This window comes from Cebus imitator, unplaced genomic scaffold (genome assembly GCF_001604975.1).
Source record: "Cebus imitator isolate Cc_AM_T3 unplaced genomic scaffold, Cebus_imitator-1.0 Scaffold737, whole genome shotgun sequence".
NCBI lineage: Eukaryota > Metazoa > Chordata > Mammalia > Primates > Cebidae > Cebus > Cebus imitator.
In genome coordinates this window covers 517,589-535,800 of record NW_016108052.1, presented here as the reverse complement: position 1 = coordinate 535,800, position 18,212 = coordinate 517,589, and the positions used below count along the sequence as shown (strand labels likewise).

General features: G+C 47.4%; 1 protein-coding gene across 2 annotated transcripts in view; it reads right to left on the bottom strand.

Moving 5' to 3' along the window:
* The window catches only part of WDR61 (WD repeat domain 61), a 17,901-nt gene extending 14,080 nt beyond the window's left edge, over window positions 1-3,821 (bottom strand). Inside the window, exon 1 of one of the 2 annotated variants that reach the window (XM_017519353.2) lies at window positions 3,603-3,821. The gene's annotated coding sequence lies outside the window, so the exon portion shown is untranslated. The other variant, XM_037735168.1, reaches the window with a different exon arrangement.
* Window positions 3,822-18,212: the final 14,391 nt, after the last annotated feature.

Here is an 18,212-nt window from a genome sequence, read left to right as displayed (position 1 = left end):
AAAAAAAAAAAAAAAAAAAAAAAAAAAAAAAAGAATAGATCTAATTTCTCAGGCTACATTAAGGGCTAAGGGTTCTTGTATTCCGTGTGTGCCACAGGCTCCCTTTAGCGGCCTTTTTTGTTTTTGAGATAGGGTTTTGCTTCATCGCCCAGACTGGAGTGCAGTGGTGCAATCATGGCTCACTGCAGCTTCAACCTCCCATGCCAAGTGTTCCTCCCACCTCAGACCCTGAGTGGCTAGGACGACAGGTGTGTGCCACCACGTCCGGGCTAGGACGACAGGTGTGTGCCACCACGTCCGGTTATTTTCATTTTTTGTAGAGATGGGGTCTCCCTATGTTGCCTAGGCTGGTCTTGAACTCCTGAGCTCAAGAGATCCTCCTGTCTTGGCCTCCCAAAGTGCTGGGATTACAGGTGCAAGCCACCACACTTAGGCTCAGAATGTCTTTAAACACAGAAAATACACAGGATTAGAAATGAAACCAAGTACAGGAGATTCTCATTATTCACAACAATTATGTTCTATGACGTCGCTACAAACACTAAATTATCCAACAGAGAACCACTGTTCCTTGGGGAAACAGGTTTCTGAAAGCCTCTGGGTACATTTTTGTCAACCAGTCAATACATAATCATGTTTTATGTGTGTTTCTGTTTAAAGGCACTTACTGAATATACATCAGTAATTCATTAATCCTGATCTCATGGCTAAACAAAGCTTATCTAACACACATTTTCTCCATAAGACACATCACAGCGTTCTTGAGCTTAGAAGCACTTTGGTACCATGCTTGGTGCAACCTCAAACAGTGGCATCGCCAACAAAAAGCACAAAGATGAGAAAAACGTGGCACCAAAGACAGTGAAAATGACATCTGCTTACAACATGAGAGCTGACAAGAAGGCAGTGCCACCTTTGTTTGACTTCAGCTGAGAACATGGGCATCAGACGACTGAAATTTTTCACCCCATGTGAAAAAGTGTCATGTCTTCCAAAGACCACAAAAGCGCTGCCAGTATTAATTTGGGGGCTACATATAAATTTTAGCAAGTAGGTGAATTCATAAATACAGAATCCACAAATAATGAGGATAGACTGTATGCTAAAATTTTATCAAAGTACAAAAACTAACATATGTGCTTCTTTACTGACACATTGAGATCTAGAAGCAAATCTAGTAACTACCATAATTTCAAAGTTGTGATGAGCTTGCACAGTATCATGTGAAAATATCTGTAATTTATATTCCTAACAAAGTCACACTGCTAATACTGTGATTTATGGCCTACATTCATAGTGGAAGAAAATGCTAAATTTCATTTGGAGATTAGGAAACATAAAGATGCAATTTTCATCTCATCCAAGTTCATGCCCCTCACTTCTACCCACTGGCAGTTTAAGGGACCGTACAGTTAAGGCATCCAGGTTGTGGCTACTTTCTTTAAATTTGCCAGCCCAAAAAGCTGCTGAAGGTTTTTCAATAACAGAAAATCAAACTAACAAACCATTTATAACTAATCCTTGCCTATGAAGATCTCACACTGGTAGCGTTTTGTTTTGGGTTTGGTTTTGTAAAGACAGGGTCTCATTATGTTGCCCAGGCTGCTATTGAACTCCCGGCCTCAAGTGATCCTCTTGCCTTGGCCTTCCAAAGTGCTGGGATTCCAGACAGGTTGGTAGAGCTTTACTCATTTGTGACCCATGAACAGGGTTCTTTCTGTCCAGGGCAGAAAAGACAGGAAAGGGCTCAAGCCAGTTGGGCCAATGTGAATGGTATTCAACCTCTGCTTACACAGAGCCTTCTGCCTGCTGAAGTACATGCTTGTCCTCTTCCCCACCATTTTGGGCCTCACATTTAGCAACGGACAGAAACAAAATAAAGGACGAATCCTTGCGGTAAGCCAAGCCAACTTCCAAAAAGCCAGGCTCCACAAGACAAGGGTGTCATTCTATCAAGGAGTGCACACTTGAGGATGTACAATGAATCCAGTCCTATTTGAAGTCATACACTGAGATGAGCTCACTGAAACCTCATAACCCTACTTACTAGGTACAGTAGTTCTACTTTAGCTGAGGTTTTGATTTCCACAGTTCCAAATGTCAACTGTAGTCTAAAAATAGGTGAGCATAGTTATTTTGAGAGAGACTACATTCACATAAATTGTATTACATTATATTGTCATAATTCTATTTTATTATTGTTGCTGTTAATCTCTTACTGTGCCTAATTTACGAATTAAACTAAATATCATAGGTATGTATGTGTAACCTGTATAAGAAAAAACACAGTAGCAAAGACCTGGAACCAACCCAAATGCCCAGCAATGATAGACTGGATAAAGAAAATGTGGCACATACACACCATGGAATACTAACTATGCAGCCATAAAAAGCCATGAGTTCGTGTCCTTTGCAGGGACATGGATGAAGCTGGAAACCATCATTCTCAGCAGACTGACACAGGAACAGAAAAGCAAACACTGCATGTTCTCACTCATAAGTGGGTATTGAACAATGAGAACACATGGACACAGGGAGGGGAACATCACACACTGTGGCCTGTTGGGGGGTGGGGGGGTCTAGGGGAGGGATAACGTTAGGAGAAATGCCTAATGTAGGTGACGGGGGGATGGATGCAGCAAACAACCATAGCATGTGTATACCTATGTAACAATCCTGCACGATCTGCATGTGTACCCCAGAACTTAAAGTATAATAAAAAAGAAAGAAAAAACACAGTATAGATGCTCGTCAACTTACAATGGGGGTACTTCCCAATAAACCTATGTAAAGCTGAAAAATTCTAAGTCAAACCACAGTAAGTCAGTCAGGGTCCTTTTGTATACACAGGGTTCTGTACTACCCAAGATTTCAGACATCCACTGGGGGTCCTGGAATGCACAGCCCTCAGATAGGGGAACTACTATTTTCTTACGATCAGTTCCACTTTTCTAATAAGAATGGATACAAGCTATAGCATAGGCAACCAAGATACACTACCTCTTACTTCAGGGTCTTAGGAAGGTCAGAACTAAGAGACTTTAGACCTCAGCCCTCTCTTGCCATCTTCTCTCTCCGGGACACTTTTCCCTAGTTTTCCCAGACAGAATTAATCCCTGGCTCAGTGTTTCCAAGGAACACTGCAGATGCCTCTATGGAACTACTCGGGCAAGTCAACAGCCCACAGCATTGCACGGTACTTCGGGTAAAGGAACCCAGCCTCTGTACCTGTCCAGCACGCTACCTAAGAAGACAGCGTGGCCCATTACTGGGAAACTTCGGCTCATACAGTCCTCCCACCCACGGATAAATGATCTCTTCCGCAGAGACACCAGCCCTAAGCTCGGTGCTGTCCAGAACATTCTCAGGACGCAAAAGGAAGCCCCCTACGGGCCTCCCCTTCTCCGCTCAGGCCCGGTACGGAGGGGCAGCCAGGGCAAATGGGATCATGGAAGCCACCCTAGGGTCCCAGGGCCTGGAGCGTCCCTGAACAGACCTGCTTACAGGTAGCCTCGGACCCAACCTTGCTCACCCGCCCTCTGGCCCGGGCCGTCAGCGGCCCTAAAGGCCACCATCCCCAACCGCCGCGGGCTCTAACTCACCACCGCACTGCCAGGATGCACGTCGGAAGCCGGGCTCCGCGCGACTGCGACGCGCAAAGATGAGCTCACGGAAGGCGGGGCATCACGCCGGCCCCGCCCTCAAGGCGTGGAGCGTGTCGCCGCGCCCCTGCCGTCCCTAGGCGGGGCGCGGGGCAGACACGGAGGAGGGTGGGCGGAGAGAGGAGGGGGGAAGCCACGCCCTGCTCCCAGAGGCGTGGTCGCCCAACGCTCCCGGAAGCGCAGACGTTTAGCTTCTGACAGCTGCAGGGTTAGGGGCTTGTGTTGCAGTTTCATTTTGTACTTGAGATTGGACCAAAGGTGATGACTTCTGTTGCTAAAATAAATTCAGGGAAATCGAGCTTTGCCTTTCAAACTACTAGTCATGACCCATTAGCGTGACAGATATCAGTTTAATAGGTTGTCACTGGCATTTTTTTTTTTTTTTTTGAGGGCCGGGCGGGGTGGCTTAAGCCTGTAATGCCAGCACTTTGGGAGCCCAGGTGAGAGGATCGCTTGAGCTCAAGATTTCCAGACCAGCTTAGGCATCATAGCAAGACCTCGTGTCTACAAAGATTAAAACAATTAGCATGTGCCTGCAGTTCCCGTTACTTGGGAGGCTGAGGCAGGAGGATCGCTTGAGCCCTGGAGGTTTAGGCTACATTGAGCCGTGATCACACCACAGCACTCCAGCCTGGGGGGCAGAGTTAGATCCCATCTCAAAAAAAAAAAAAAAAAAAAAAAATAGATGGAGCCGGGTGGAGTGGCGCACACCTGTAATCCTAGCACTTTGGGAGTGGAAGGAAGGTGGGTGGGACACTTGAGGTCAGGAGTTTGAAACTAGCCTAGCCAACATGGTGAAACTTCGTCTCTAGTAAAACAAATACAAAATTAGCCAGGCATGGTGGTACGCGCTTGTAATCCTAGTGACTCAGATGGCTGAGGCAGGAGTATTGCTTGAACCCAGGAGGCAGAAGTTGCACTGAGCCTAGATCATGCCACTGCACTCCAGCCTGGGCAACGGAGCGAGACTCCACCTCGAACAACAAAAAGAGATCCGAAGAGGCCCATGCCCCATTATGAAGAGGCTGCCCTTGCAGCTCAGGTGAGGTGGCTCACTCCTGTAATCCCAGCACTGTGGGAGGCTAAGCTGGGAGGATTGCTTCAGGCCAGGATTTCAAGACCAGTCTGGACAACATAGTGAGACCCAATCTCTACAAAAAAATTTAAAGTTATAGACGCAGTGGTGTGCATGTGTAAACCCAGCTACTCAGGACGCAGAGGTGAGGATCACTTGAATTGAGCCTAGGAGTCTGAGGCTGCAGTGAGCTATGATTGGGCCACTGCACTCTAGCCTGGGTGACAGAGTGAGACCCTCGCCCTAAAAACACTTTTTGAAAAAACTAGTTTTGAAGTTTAAAAGATATATATATATATATATACACACTTGATCTCACTCTGTTGCCCCAGCTGGAGTGCAGTGGCTCAATCTCAGCTCACTGCAACGTCCACCACCTCCCAGGTTCAAGCAATTCTCCTGCCTCAGCCTCCTGAGTAGCTGGGATAACAGGCACACACCACCATGCCTGGCTAATTTTTGTATTTTTAGTAGAGATGAGGTTTCATCATGTTAGCCAGGCTGGTCTCAAAGTCCTGATCTCAAATGTCCACCTGCCTTGGCCTCCCAAAGTGCTGGGATTACAGGTGTGAGCCACCACACCCAGACAAAGATATTGTAGTAGAAGGTGATAGTAGTAAAGTATGGTCTCGGTTGAAGTTGCTGGGTCCTGCCTATCTCTTTCTGGCAGATAATGCTTTACAAGATATAGTTTATTAGGATCATCTTGAGGTCTATGGTAATTTTAGAAGACTGTTAGACCACTTACAACTAGATGAAATTAATCGTTGGGGGATTTTTTTTTTTGAGACGGAATCTCACTGTGTCACCCAGGCTGGAGTGCAGTGATGTAATCTTGGCTCACTGCAACCTCCGCCTCCCGGATTCAAGCTATTCTCCTGCCTTGGCCTCCCCAGTAACTGGGATTACAGGCACACACCACCACACCCTACTAATTTGTGGTAGAGACGGGGTTTCACCATGTTGGCCAGGCTGGTCTTAAACTCTTGACCTCAGGTGATCCACCCGCCTCGGCCTCCCAAGGTTCTGGATTTATAGGTGTGAGCCACTGCACCTGGCCATCTTTGGGGGGCTTTTTGAGGAGGCTGTGTGTGGCCAGAAATTGGCAAATACACCCACATGCCCTAAGACCCATTCTCTGGTCCTTGGTAATCTCACATTATCACAAAGGAGAAGACATACTGCAGCTCTTCTGCTGTGCACACAACTTCCCTGCACGCCAGCATCCTTAACCCTCAGTCGGCGTGTCTCAGAGTGATATGACTAATTTTTCTCACTCACATTGACTGGAGAGCTATTTCCCTCCTTCCCAGCTCTGTGACATCTCTGTCCATAGAAATTTCATCTGCCCCAGGTGGACCCTCTCCATGTTACTGGCCAACACGGTGAAACCCCGTCTCTACTAAAAATACAAAAATCAGCTAGGTGTGGGGGTGCGCACCTGTAGTCCCAGCTACTCAGGAGGCTGAGGCAGGAGAATCACTTGAACCCGGGAGGTGGAGGTTGCAGAGAGCCAAGATCATGCCACTGCACTCCAGCCTGGGTGACAAAGCAAGACTCTGTCTCAAAAAAAAAAAAGTTTGGGTGAAACTGAGCAGACTTCAAGACTGAATTGTCAAAATTCTTATGTGGCATATCCTGTAAGTCAAGATATCCTTGTAATCATTCTGGATCTATTGGACCAGGGGGCATGTGCCCCTGAAGCTAAGGAAGAAGGTACAAATTATATCATGAAGCCAGCGAGCTGCTTTTCAAACTGGAGGGAATTCCCTTTAAATTGACTTAAGTGCTGACTGGTGTTCAGGTACATTCCACAGAGCTACATACACAGAAACTGACCCTGCATTGGCTGGATGCCGGTTCTCGAAGCGCGGAAAGGACTTAACATTGGTACGACAAAGCAATGGCTTTTAGCGGTTAAGTGACCTGCTGCCTTCCTGAATAACCAGTTGTCTTGGTTTTGACCAGTCTGCTGCTTTGCTTTTGTTGGTGACATTTACAGGGTTTTATAGTTTGGGAAATTGATTGATTATTATGTAATGTCTCCCACACTGAAATAATAGGGCCATCTTCACTCTACCTTTTAGCTTTTGAATATGAAGGAGTATTTTTGAAACTCTCCCACTTTGGCCAGGCATGGTGGCTCACGCCTGTAATCCAAGCAGTTTGGAGGCCAAGGCGGGCGGATCACCTGAGGTCAGGAGTTCAAGACCAGCCTGACCAACATGGTGAAACCCTGTCTTTAAAAAAATAAATAAATAAAATAAAATAAAATAATAAAAAAAAAGAAACTCTCCCACTTTAAGAATGGTGAAATTTTGGCTGTGGAAAGTGCTCACCACTGTATGACTAAGAGAATTTTAATTTGTGTGCTCTGGACTTATGTGAGGATTTTTTTCTTTTCTACGCATTAACCATAAATACCCTACCTTCAAATTCTTCTAAAAGCACACCATCACTTCCTTTTATGCTTTTTAAATTTTAAATGTTAATTCAATTTAGAATAATTAGGCTAAATACTGAGGCTTTCCCCTTCTGTTTACTTGCTCCCAAATCCGCTATTAATTTACAATTGAAGCAAGTTGTTTTGGATAAAAATTCAATTAATCATCTCAAAAAAGAGAAATGGAATACATTAAGAAAAAAGTAGAATAGAAGATATAACAATGCATCATACGTAGTAAAGTTACATCATGTTTTATAAAAACTGTTTCACCAAAACGGTTACTGGTTCACAAATGAAAATCCATTTCTTGCTATGAGTCATGGCCAAAAACTTTGAAAATCATCGTAATAAAGACTTTCCAGATTGATAATTCTATAATTATGATAAGAACTCCAAACCATTCATTCAAAAAGGATGTATTAAGTACCTACTTTCACCCCCTTCCCCCAAAGTGCCAGGCACATGGGATTGTTGGCATGACCCTAGCTTTGGGACTGGAAAGCTAGAATAATTGGCCTTTTTTACACTGTGGACATCTCAGGCATCTCATGAAACCTATGAATCCTGTCTCAGAACAATGGGAGTTTTTTGGAAGAAAAAAGCTTTAAATTGCTGTTGAGAAAAGCATCCGTATGGAGTAGAAACTGGTTTCGATAGCATTGTTAGAGAATACCTTCTAGGGAGTGGAGGTAACTGGATGTTAGCGTGATTAGAATACATAAACACAGAAGAGAGCTTTCATGCCACACATGCTACTCCTTGATACAGTGCAAAATGCTTACATTATTGATGGCAGTAGCTGCTGCCATCACGGGGCTGCGGCAGGGAGGCATAGCTGGGGCTGCATGCTCCGCGGAGCCGGTAGGCGCCTTGCCCCTTCTCAGCTGGGGCGAGAGGTCCCCGGGTGCTGCTGCAGCCGCCCAAACTGCGGGGGCGGACCCAGGCCCCCTCCTCTACCGAGCGGGCAGGAGCCCCACCCTCCTGGGCGTGGCTACAACCCAAACTGCGGCTGCGGGTCCGAGCCTCCCTGCGCTTTTGGAGGGGGCCAGGAGCAGGCAAGCTCTGCCCTCCTAGGTGCAGGACCTGGAGGGTGTCTGCAGCCTGCACCCTCGTGGGCCCCAGGAAGGACCCCACCGCACCCCTTCGCTCGGGGGTGTCTTCTCCTACTGCTGGCCTCTCTCTGCTGCTGCCCCTGCATTGATCTTGGAGTAGGGCTTGGGGCGGAGCCCCAGGGTCATGAATGACAGAGGGAGGCAGATTGACTGCTGGGCAGATGGGGGTGGGTCCCCCGTAAGGCCCCACCTTCAGGCCGGGGAGGGACTGAAAGCTGGGGGCCGGGCTGCCAGTCCCACGGAACTGAGTGGAAACTTGTGGTTCCTCCTCCAGGCCCGCCCATGGCTGCCCATGGGCCAGTCAGCACACACTTCATCCCCTTGAGGGCCATAAAAGCCCTGGGCTCAGCCAGCCAGCAGGACATAGGATGGAGGGACAGTGGGAAGACTGGCTGTAGAGAGGAGGTACCCTCTCTGCCAGAGCTGCACAGACTTGCAGAGACTTTCACAGGATCTGCGGAGAGGAGGTTCCCCTCCTCCTGTAGAGACTTAGGAACGACCTGAGTAGAGGATCCCCCAGAGCAGCCTCCCTCTCCAGGAGCACCCCCCAGGATTCCCCAGAGCAGCCCCCCTCTCCAGGGTTGGGACCATTCTCTGCTGAGAGCATCAGGAGGCAGGATGACCGGTGGGCAGAGGGGAGCTACCCTCTCCAGGCCTCCTGTTTGGTGACAGTGGAGCGTTCCACGGGATGACTTGCTCAGAGGAGCTACCCACTGTGGGTCTTCTCTGAGCTGTTTAATACTCAGTAAGTTCCTTGAGTACCTCATTATTCCTGAACACAGGACAAGAACTCAGGCAAAGGCAGCACCGGGAAGAACATCAATACCCCCCATACCCCTTCAAAGATCCTGTAACACTATCATTACATCTAAGGCTTTCCGCAACTACAAGCGGGTGGTGGAAAACTTGGCCCTCAGTATCGACATCAAGAAAGCAGCTACCACCATCTGTGACTGTTCTCTTTTTACATTTGTTTCCTTCATTTTTCTTTCTTTCTTTCTTTTTTTTGAGACGGAGTCTTGCTCTGTCGCCAGGCTGGAGTGCAGTTGTGCAATCTCAGCTCACTGCAACCTCCGCCTCCTGGGTTCAAGCGATTCTTCTGCCTCAGCCTCCTGAGTAGCTGGGACCACAGGCACGTGCCACCACACCAGGCTAATTTTTGTATTTTTAGTAGAGACGGGGTTTCACCACGTCGGCCAGGATGGTCTTGATCTCTTGACCTCGTGATCTGCCCACCTTGGCCTCCCAATGCGCTGGGATTACAGGCGTGAGCCACCACGCCTGGCCTTCCTTCATTTTTCTTAATCACCTCAGCTATTGCTGCTGCTTAGCAAAACTAATAAAAACAAAATTTTAATCATTGATGCATGACTCAGAGAATCCCCAAATTCCTGCTAGGGAATCCTCCCAGATTCTGTCCAGCGTACTGTAAAAACACGGAAGGCATCTGGGCCAGTGTTGGTAGCAGTCCTCCTGCGTCTGAGTTCCCACTCAAAGGCCATGAGATCACGGAACAGCCAGGTGGGGCAGAATAATGATTTTAAATGCATAAGAACAAACCACAGAGGATTACAAAGGAAATCAATTATATCAAAGTAGTTATCCAATTATTTGGGGAATAGTGGTATATGTGCTTCTTTATTAATGGAGCATGTCTAATATCTTCTGTTATTTTATTTTTTGAGACAGGGTCTCACTCTGTCACCCAGGCTGGAGTGCGGTGGCACAATCATTGCTCGCTGCAGCCTCAATCTCTCAGGCTCAAGCGATCCTCCCACTTCAGCCTCCCAAGTAGCTGGGACTACAGGCATGAGCCACCATGCCCGGCTAATTTTTTTTTTTTTTTTTGGAAAGAAGGGGTTTTGCCATATTGCCCGGGCTAGTCTCAAACTCCTGGGCTCAAGTGATCTGCCCACTTCAGTCTCCCAAAGCACTGGAATTACAGGCATGAGCTATGGCCCCCAGCTTCTTCCGTAATTTTATTTTATTTTATTTTTTTCTTTTCTTTTTCTATACCCGTTTAGAATTTTCTTCCTAGACCATTCTCTAATTTTAAAGTAGCAGTGAGCATAAACAATATTCAGATTTAAAATTATTTGCAACAGCTGCCATAGGATTGGAAAATATTTGTGATTTGTATTGGTGACAAAGTCACAGGTACTGCTAAAACTTCTGGATTTGTTGCATACGTGTATAATGAAAGATGATGTTAAATTCCAGTTAGAGGTTAAGGAAAATGAAGATATAATTATTTTCCTATCGAGGTGCACAGATGGGCAGAATGCCTGCTGTAAAGCACATCAGGAGAGAGATCTGCAGTAAGAGTTGTGCTCTTGCAGGTCAGGAGGAGATGAAGAGATTTTAGATAGGTAAACATCCAGGCTGATGGTGAAGTCGCTCCTAGATGTACAGCCTGTCCTGAAAAGCTCCGCAATTCGTAAGGAGGCCCAGGCTGGGAGGCCCGCTGTAAGGCTGCAGCCCCACGGGGACATAGCTGTTCCCTGAGAATCATTCATTGTCTTTCTAACTAGCTCTAGAGAAAGCAGGCCTGGGGAGAGGCTGAAGCAGGCAGAAGGATACTAGACCACAGTGTCCCAGGTCTTAGCACTCTGCTTCTCCTCTCCGCTCAGAGCCACAGGTCCAAGCATTTCAGAAGGGAGAAGAACCTCACAGATCTCTCTCATACCTCTCTCCCTCTGTGCAAGCCCACCATGGGATCATCCAGCCTCTGCTTGAATACCTCCAGGGACAGGGAGCTCACTACCTCCTTGGAGGAAGAGCTGCCTCTGCCCAGTTCTGGGAAGCCTTAGTTGACCTCCTGGGAAGGACACATATCAGCAGGTGTGGAGTGGGGTGCAGGCAGCAGTCCTGCTCTCTGCTCAGCACAGGCAGAAGGAGAGGGAGGTCCATGGGCCACATCTGCCCTGGGTAAAGCTCTTAAGTTTCTCCTCAGAACACCAGCTGGCAAAGTCCGATGCCAGGGACCCCACCTGCCCTTTCTGATGTGTATCCCAGGTTTCCTTTCTGACCCCCACAGCTGACACCTGACTCTCCTTCTTCCTGGTCTCTCTCTTCCCTCCCCTCCTGCGGGCCACAGTGTCTCATGTGGTGCCCTCCTCAAGGATGCCACTCTCACACTGCCTCACAAGCTTCCCCGCTTTCATCAAGGGCACCTCCTTCTCTCCTCCATGCCCTGCCACACAGGTCCCCAGGCCCTTCTTGTTTCCAGGCACAAAGGGGTTAACCAACTTAGCCTCAAGAGCCGGAATGCCTGGGTTTGACCTTGGCTGCCCCACCAAAGCCCTGGTAAGTTATGTGAACCCACGGGGATAGCTCTAAAATGGGGATCATACCACGATTTTCCTTGTAGGACTGATATGAGGATTAAAAGAGTTAAAATATGTAAAATGCTTACGACGGTGCCTGGCACAGGGAAGACGCTCAGTAAATGCCAGCTAGGATGGCTCTTACAGTTGCCATTCTGGGACGTCTCAAATATACAGCCCACTGGTAGGGAAGACCCTGAAACCTCCGGGGTCTCTTTCTCTCACTCACTTGCCGCATGGCTAAGAGTATTTACATCTCTGAAGCTTACAGCCAGGGCAACTTCCAGCCTTCACCCAGCCACTCTGAGAAGCATTTCCTCACAAGGAACCTTCTAGAAAGTTATGCCTTCCCTTCTCTAAAGCAGTGACCCCATGTGCCTATTATTAAAAATTTATTACTAGCTGAGCACAGTGGCTCATGCTTGTAATGCCAGCACTTTGGGAGGCCGAAGCAGGTGAATGACTTGAGCTCACCAGTTTGAGGCCAGCTTGGGCAACATGATGAAACCCCTCTCTACAAAAAGTTACAAAACAATTAGCTATGTGTGGTGGCACATGCCTGTGGTCCCAGCCACTCAGGAGGCTAAGGTGGGAGGATCTATTAAACCCAGAGGCAGAAGCTGCAGTGAGCTGAGATCGTGCCACTGCACTCCAGCCTAGGTGACAGAGCGAGACCCTGTCTCATACACACAAAAATTATCACCATGCATTCTCCGATGTGTACATTATTTATAAATATTTATGCATGTATACTACTAAAATATTTATGTACATTGTAAAACAAACGTAAAAATAGAATAGTGATGAGATATAAATAAATATCAGAAGATCTAATACTGTCTTTTTATTTATTTATTTATTTATTTATTAAAGACGGAGTTTCACCATGTTGGTCAGGCTGGTCTTGAACTCCCGACCTCAGGTGATCCGCCCGCCTTGGCCTCCAAAGTGCTTGGATTACAGGCGTGAACCACCACGCCCGGCGATCTAATATTTTCTTTCCATACTCCTCATGGTCTTGCTCACCGCCTGGGGTGTACACATTCCACTTTGGAGACACTAATGTCCCCATATTTTAGTTTCCTTTTCAAACACTGGGAGAGCCGTAATGGTGGATGTACAGACTGGGCCATGCCCTAAGAAACAGCTGTCACTGGTGCTACAGAGAAGTGATTCACCCTTTTTCACACAGAGAAGGAAACTGACCCTAAGAAAGGCAAAGTGGCTTCTCCGGGGTCTCTCAGCCAGCACCGCAGAGTAAGGATGGACACCCAAGCTGAATTTGGAGATGACTGATTTTTTTTTCCCTAATTTCACAGTATGAGGGAGGGGAAGGGGGGAACAGGAACTCACAGGAAGGAAAGGGGTACAGAGAGGGCGAGGGCAAGATCATTACGGGGCCAGAGGCAGGAGTCTCGGTTCAAATCCAAACGCACAGGAGCTCATCACTCCTTTCTTTAGCTGGCCCGAGGGTACTGAATCAGGGAACCTTCAGGAACTGGCTTCCTACCCTGCAATCGGGGCCCCTTGACAGTCCCCGGTCGGGAACACAAACCACGGCAGTGGAGCCACTAGCCAGGGGCTTTACCATGGCTGGCCACAAGGTGACAGCCACTGCCTACACATGGCCATGTGGCTGGTGCCTGCTGATGGAGTAGCAAGGACCTGCCCTCCCCGGCTCCTCCAGACTCTGGGGACAGTGAATTCTTGCTCCTGAATCATTATGAGCCCCTAGGAAAGGCATCTGAGGCCTCAACTTCCTCACCTTTGAAACAAAACTCATGGTACCACCGCCTCAGTCCCTAGTGCTTTTCAAAAGTGTGGTTCGCAGACCAGCAGCACCAGCAGCACCAGCATCCCCTGGAAACTTGTTCAAAATGCCAAGTTCGCGGGCTGCATCCCAGACCTACCGAACAAAACACGCTGGGGGTAGGTCCAGCAATCTGTGTCTTCACAAGCCCTCCAGGGTGATTATGATGCAGGCCATCTGCTCTCCACCAATGAGAAGGAGGAAAGCCAGGCGCTACCAGGGGTTGATGCTAAGCCTCCGGGGTGGTGCAGCTGTTCCTACAAAGTCTGAAGCAAGGAGGATGCACATCCCATAGCCTTTGGAGCGCTGGAGATGGAGCTGTGGATTCCCACCTGTTCTGGAAGTGAGATTCCCAAGGGAGTGATGGCACAAGGAAGAAGCCAGGGAGACAGCGTCCTGCCCAGGGGCAGCCTCCCATCCTCTGCACACACCTGACTGAGGGGCTGCAGCCTGCGAGCATGGCCTAGGGACTAAGTTCTTTGCACCCAGCAATGCCCAGGGTGGGGTTTCAGTTCTATTCACCAGCTGCTGACTGGTGGTTGGTGGTCACCTTCTGTCCTTGGCTCTTTTGCCAGTCTCCACCAATGTGCCTTTATGGGGCCAAGCTGGGGATACTCAAAGAAGGTGTATGAAATCCCTGCCCACAAAAGCTCTGGCGACTCTTTCTCACCAGGACTCTAAGCTATCTTCAACCAAGATCGACCTTCCAGTGGAAAAGCCCCAGCTCCTCTGATTCTTTCTACATAAGAGGCCAGGAATTAAGTAGCCCCATTTTACAGAAAAGTTGGCGTAAAGAGAGCACGTGGTTAATCCAGAGTACCTAGGAGACCTGTAGCAGAGTAGGGAACAGAACTCAGACCCCTTGAGGCCCCATGTAGCCTGTCTGCCCTGAGCAGAGGCAGGATGGGCCAGTCCAGGACCTGAGCCCCTCCGCTGCGCCCACATCCTTCAAAACTGGGCAGGCACCAGGAATAGACCCACTGCGAACTAGGGGACTGAGTCATACCCCTAGGGGATCCAAAATGCAGGCAAAGGGAATCAGGCCCTGTGGAGGGGAGGGGACAGGGACCTCGAAGCCCAGCGGTGCATGAAACTTTGCTGTAGTTGGGGCTCATGGCCTGACCTGAATGTTGTTGACATTTGCCTACTCACCTAGGAGGCAGGCCAAAGTCAGCCTGAAAAGATGGCTTCCAAGGTACTTGAGAGCATAGGAGGGTGAGCCAAGGAGGCCAGGGTGGTGGGCCTGCCAGGAGGAAGCTGTAAGGCCCGGAAGGGTGGCAGGAATTGGATATGGAGCTGTGAGCTAGTGCCACCAGCTGCAATGACTGAGATGGAAGAGATTGGTAGGTGAGCATGCTGAGGAAGGAAGAGGAGGTGCATCTTAGTGTGCTTTGTGCTGCTGTGACAGAATACCAGAGACTGGGTAATTTATTTTTATTATTATTTTGTCACCCAGGCTGCAGTGCAGTGACATGATCTCAGCTCACTGCAACCTCCTCCTCCTGGTTCAAGCAATTCTCCTGCCTCAGCTTCCTGAGTAGCTGGGATTACAGGTGTACACCACCATGCCCAGCTATGCTTTGTATTTTTAGTAGAGATGGAGTTTCACCATGTTGGCTGGGCTGGTCTCCAATTCCTGACCTCAGATGATCCTCCCATGTCTGCCTCTGAAAAGTGCTGGGATTACAGGCGTGAGCCACCAGGCGTGGCCAAGACTGGGTAATTTAGAAAGAACAGAAATGTCTTTTCTCATGGTTCTGAAGGCTGGGAAGTCCAAGATCAAGGTATTGGTGTCTTGTATGGGCCTTCTTACTGTGCTATCCCATGGCAGAAGGCAGAAGGGCAAGGGAGGGAGAGGGAGAGGCAGGGCAGGGAAGAGAGGAGAGACAGAGAGAGAGTGCAAGGGGGACTGAATTTGTCCTTTTATGAGGGACCTACTCCCATTATCACAACACGAATCCATTCATGAGGGTGGAGTCCTCAGGGCCTAATCAGCTCTTAAAAGTTTCACCTTGAGAGGCGGTGCCAAGACGGCAGAGAGGAGGCAACACCAGAATGCAGCTCCCAGCAAATGAGATGCAGAGGGCTAGAGGACTTCACGATTCCAAGTGAGGTGCCGGGTTCGTTTGGGGGGACTGGAAGGACTTTGAAAATAGCCCAGAGAAGGAGCCAAAGCAGGGTGAGAGCCGCCGGGGAGAATGAACCAATACAGGGCAGGTCGCTCAAAGGGCTGGAATGTGCAGCTGGCTCGGAGGGTCGGGGGACTTCACTCCCTTGGAGCTCCGGTTTGGGTCCTGTGCTTACCTCATCCCCCCTGCAACCCACGACCCACGAGAGTCCCACCAGACTGAGGGGTGCTGTGGGTTGATGCAAATCTGAGCTATGGCTCCACTGGTGCCAAAAGTTGTCAGCCGACCTGGGCGGAAGTTTGGACTTGCCAGCAGGGCGGAACAGCCCCTCCCACAGAAAGAAGCAGAGTTGAAAGCGAGGAAATAGGTCATAAGGCCTGGCAGCCCCCCACCCGAAAACTCAGACTGAAGCCCATGTGCCAGAGAACTTGGCAGCAAATACACCAGTTTGGCCCCAACCAGGAAGACTGAACTCAGGGAAGGAAGACGCCATTGGGAAGGCAAGGCTAATCTCACCTGCAAACAAACCGCAGGGGAAGACCACCCATCCAGCAACCTGACTGAAGCCGAGGCAGCCCAGCAGCGCCTCTACAGGCCAAAAAAGACATAGCTCCAACCGCAACAGAAAGGACGTCCACTCAGAGATTTCTCCAGAAATCACCAACCTCAAAGATCAAAGGGAGATAAATCCACAAAGATGGGAAGAAACCAGTGCAAAAAGACCAGAACACCTCTTCCCCTCCCAGGGATCACAACTCTTCACCATCAAGAGAACAAAACAAGACAGAAAATGAGTTTGACAAATTGACAGAAGCAGGCTTCAGAAGGTGGGTAATAACAAACTTCTCTGAGTTAAAAGACCATGTTCTAAACCAATGCAAAGAAACTAAGAACCTTGAAAAAAGGCTAGACAAAATGCTAACTAGAATAACCAGCTTAGAGAAGAACATAAATGACTTGATGAAGCTGACAAACACAGCATGAGAACATTGCAAGACATGCACAAGTTTCTTATTTATTTATTTATTTTTATCCAGTGCCTTGTCCAGGACTAACTCGGGGTATTTTCTATTGTCTGGATTGACTCTCATTTTAATGTGAAAATGAGAGTTGGGGCTTATAGTGTAGCTTTTTACAGCATTGATTCCTACATCTAAATCCTTTGCACTTTTTTTTTTCCTAAAAGAAAAAAGAAGAAAGAAAGAAAGAAAAAAAAAGAATAAAAAAAAAGAATGAAGGAGAGGAAGAAAGAGGAATAGGAAGAGGGAGAGAGAACAGGGGTGTTGCTTTATTGCCCAGGCTAGAATGCAGTCTAAAAATGGGTATGCCTATAATTGTGTTTAATAATAGAGACATGAAAAAAAAAATGAGGGAAGAAAATAACAAACAAGCAACCAACCAATGTTTCATTGAAACCTGTAAATGGATGTGATGTGGTACTGATAAGAGTGTATATTTTGTGTATTTAAAGTGGAGAGTTCTATAAATGTTAATTAAGTTTACTTGTTCCAGATCTGAGTTCAAATCCTGGATATCGTTGTTAATTTTCTATCTCATTGATCTGTCTAATATTGATGTTGAAGTCTCCCAGTATTATTGCGTAGGAGTCTAAGTCTCTTTATAAGTCTTATATAACTGGGTATTTCTGTATTGGGTGTGTATATATTTAGGATCTTTAGCTCTTCTTATTGCATTGATCCTTTTATCATTATGTAATATCCTTCTTTGCTTCTTTTGATCTTTGTTGCTTTAAAGCAACTCCTGCTTTTTATTTATTTATTTATTTTTGCTCTCCATTTGGTTGGTAAGTCTTTTTCCATCCCTTTGTTTTGAGTCTTTGTGTATCCTTGCATGTGAGATGGGTCTGGATGTAGCATACCGATGGGTTTTGGCTTTTTTTTGCCTGTCTGTGTCTTTGGATTGGGGGATTTAGTCAATTTAAATTTAGAATTAATAATAATATATGTGAGTTTAATACTGCCATTTAATGTTAGCTGGCTGTTTTGCCTATAAGTTGATGTAAATTCTTGATTATGTTGATGCTCTTTACTTTTTGGTATTTTTTAGAAAGGCTGATACTGGTTGGTTCTTTTCTATGTGTAGTGGTTCTTTCAGAAGCTCTTGTAAAGCAGGCCTGGTGGTGATGAAATCTCTGAGTGCTTGCTTGTTCACAAAAGATTTTATTTTTCCTTCGCTTATGAAGCTTAGTTTGGCTGGATGTAAAATTCTAGGTTGAAAGTTCTTTTCTTTAAGGATGTTGAATATTGGCCCCCAGTCTCTCTTCTGTCTTGTAGGGTTTCTGCTGAGAGATCTGCTGTGAGTCTGATGGGCTTCCCTTTATGGGTAACCTGACCTTTCTATCTGGCTGCCCTCAGCATTTTCTCCTTCATTTCAACCCTGGTGAATCTGGCGGTTATGTGCCTTGAGGCTGGTCTTCTTGAGGAATATCTTTGTGGTGTTCTCCGTATTACCTGGAGTTGAATATTGTCCTGCCTTGCTAGGTTGGGAAAGTTTTCCTGAATAATATCCTGAAGCGTATTTTCCAGCTTGGATTGATTCTCTTCATCACATTCAGGTACACCTATTAAGCATAGATTAGGTCTTTTCACATAGTCCCATATTTCTTGGAGACTTTGCTCATTCCTTTTTATC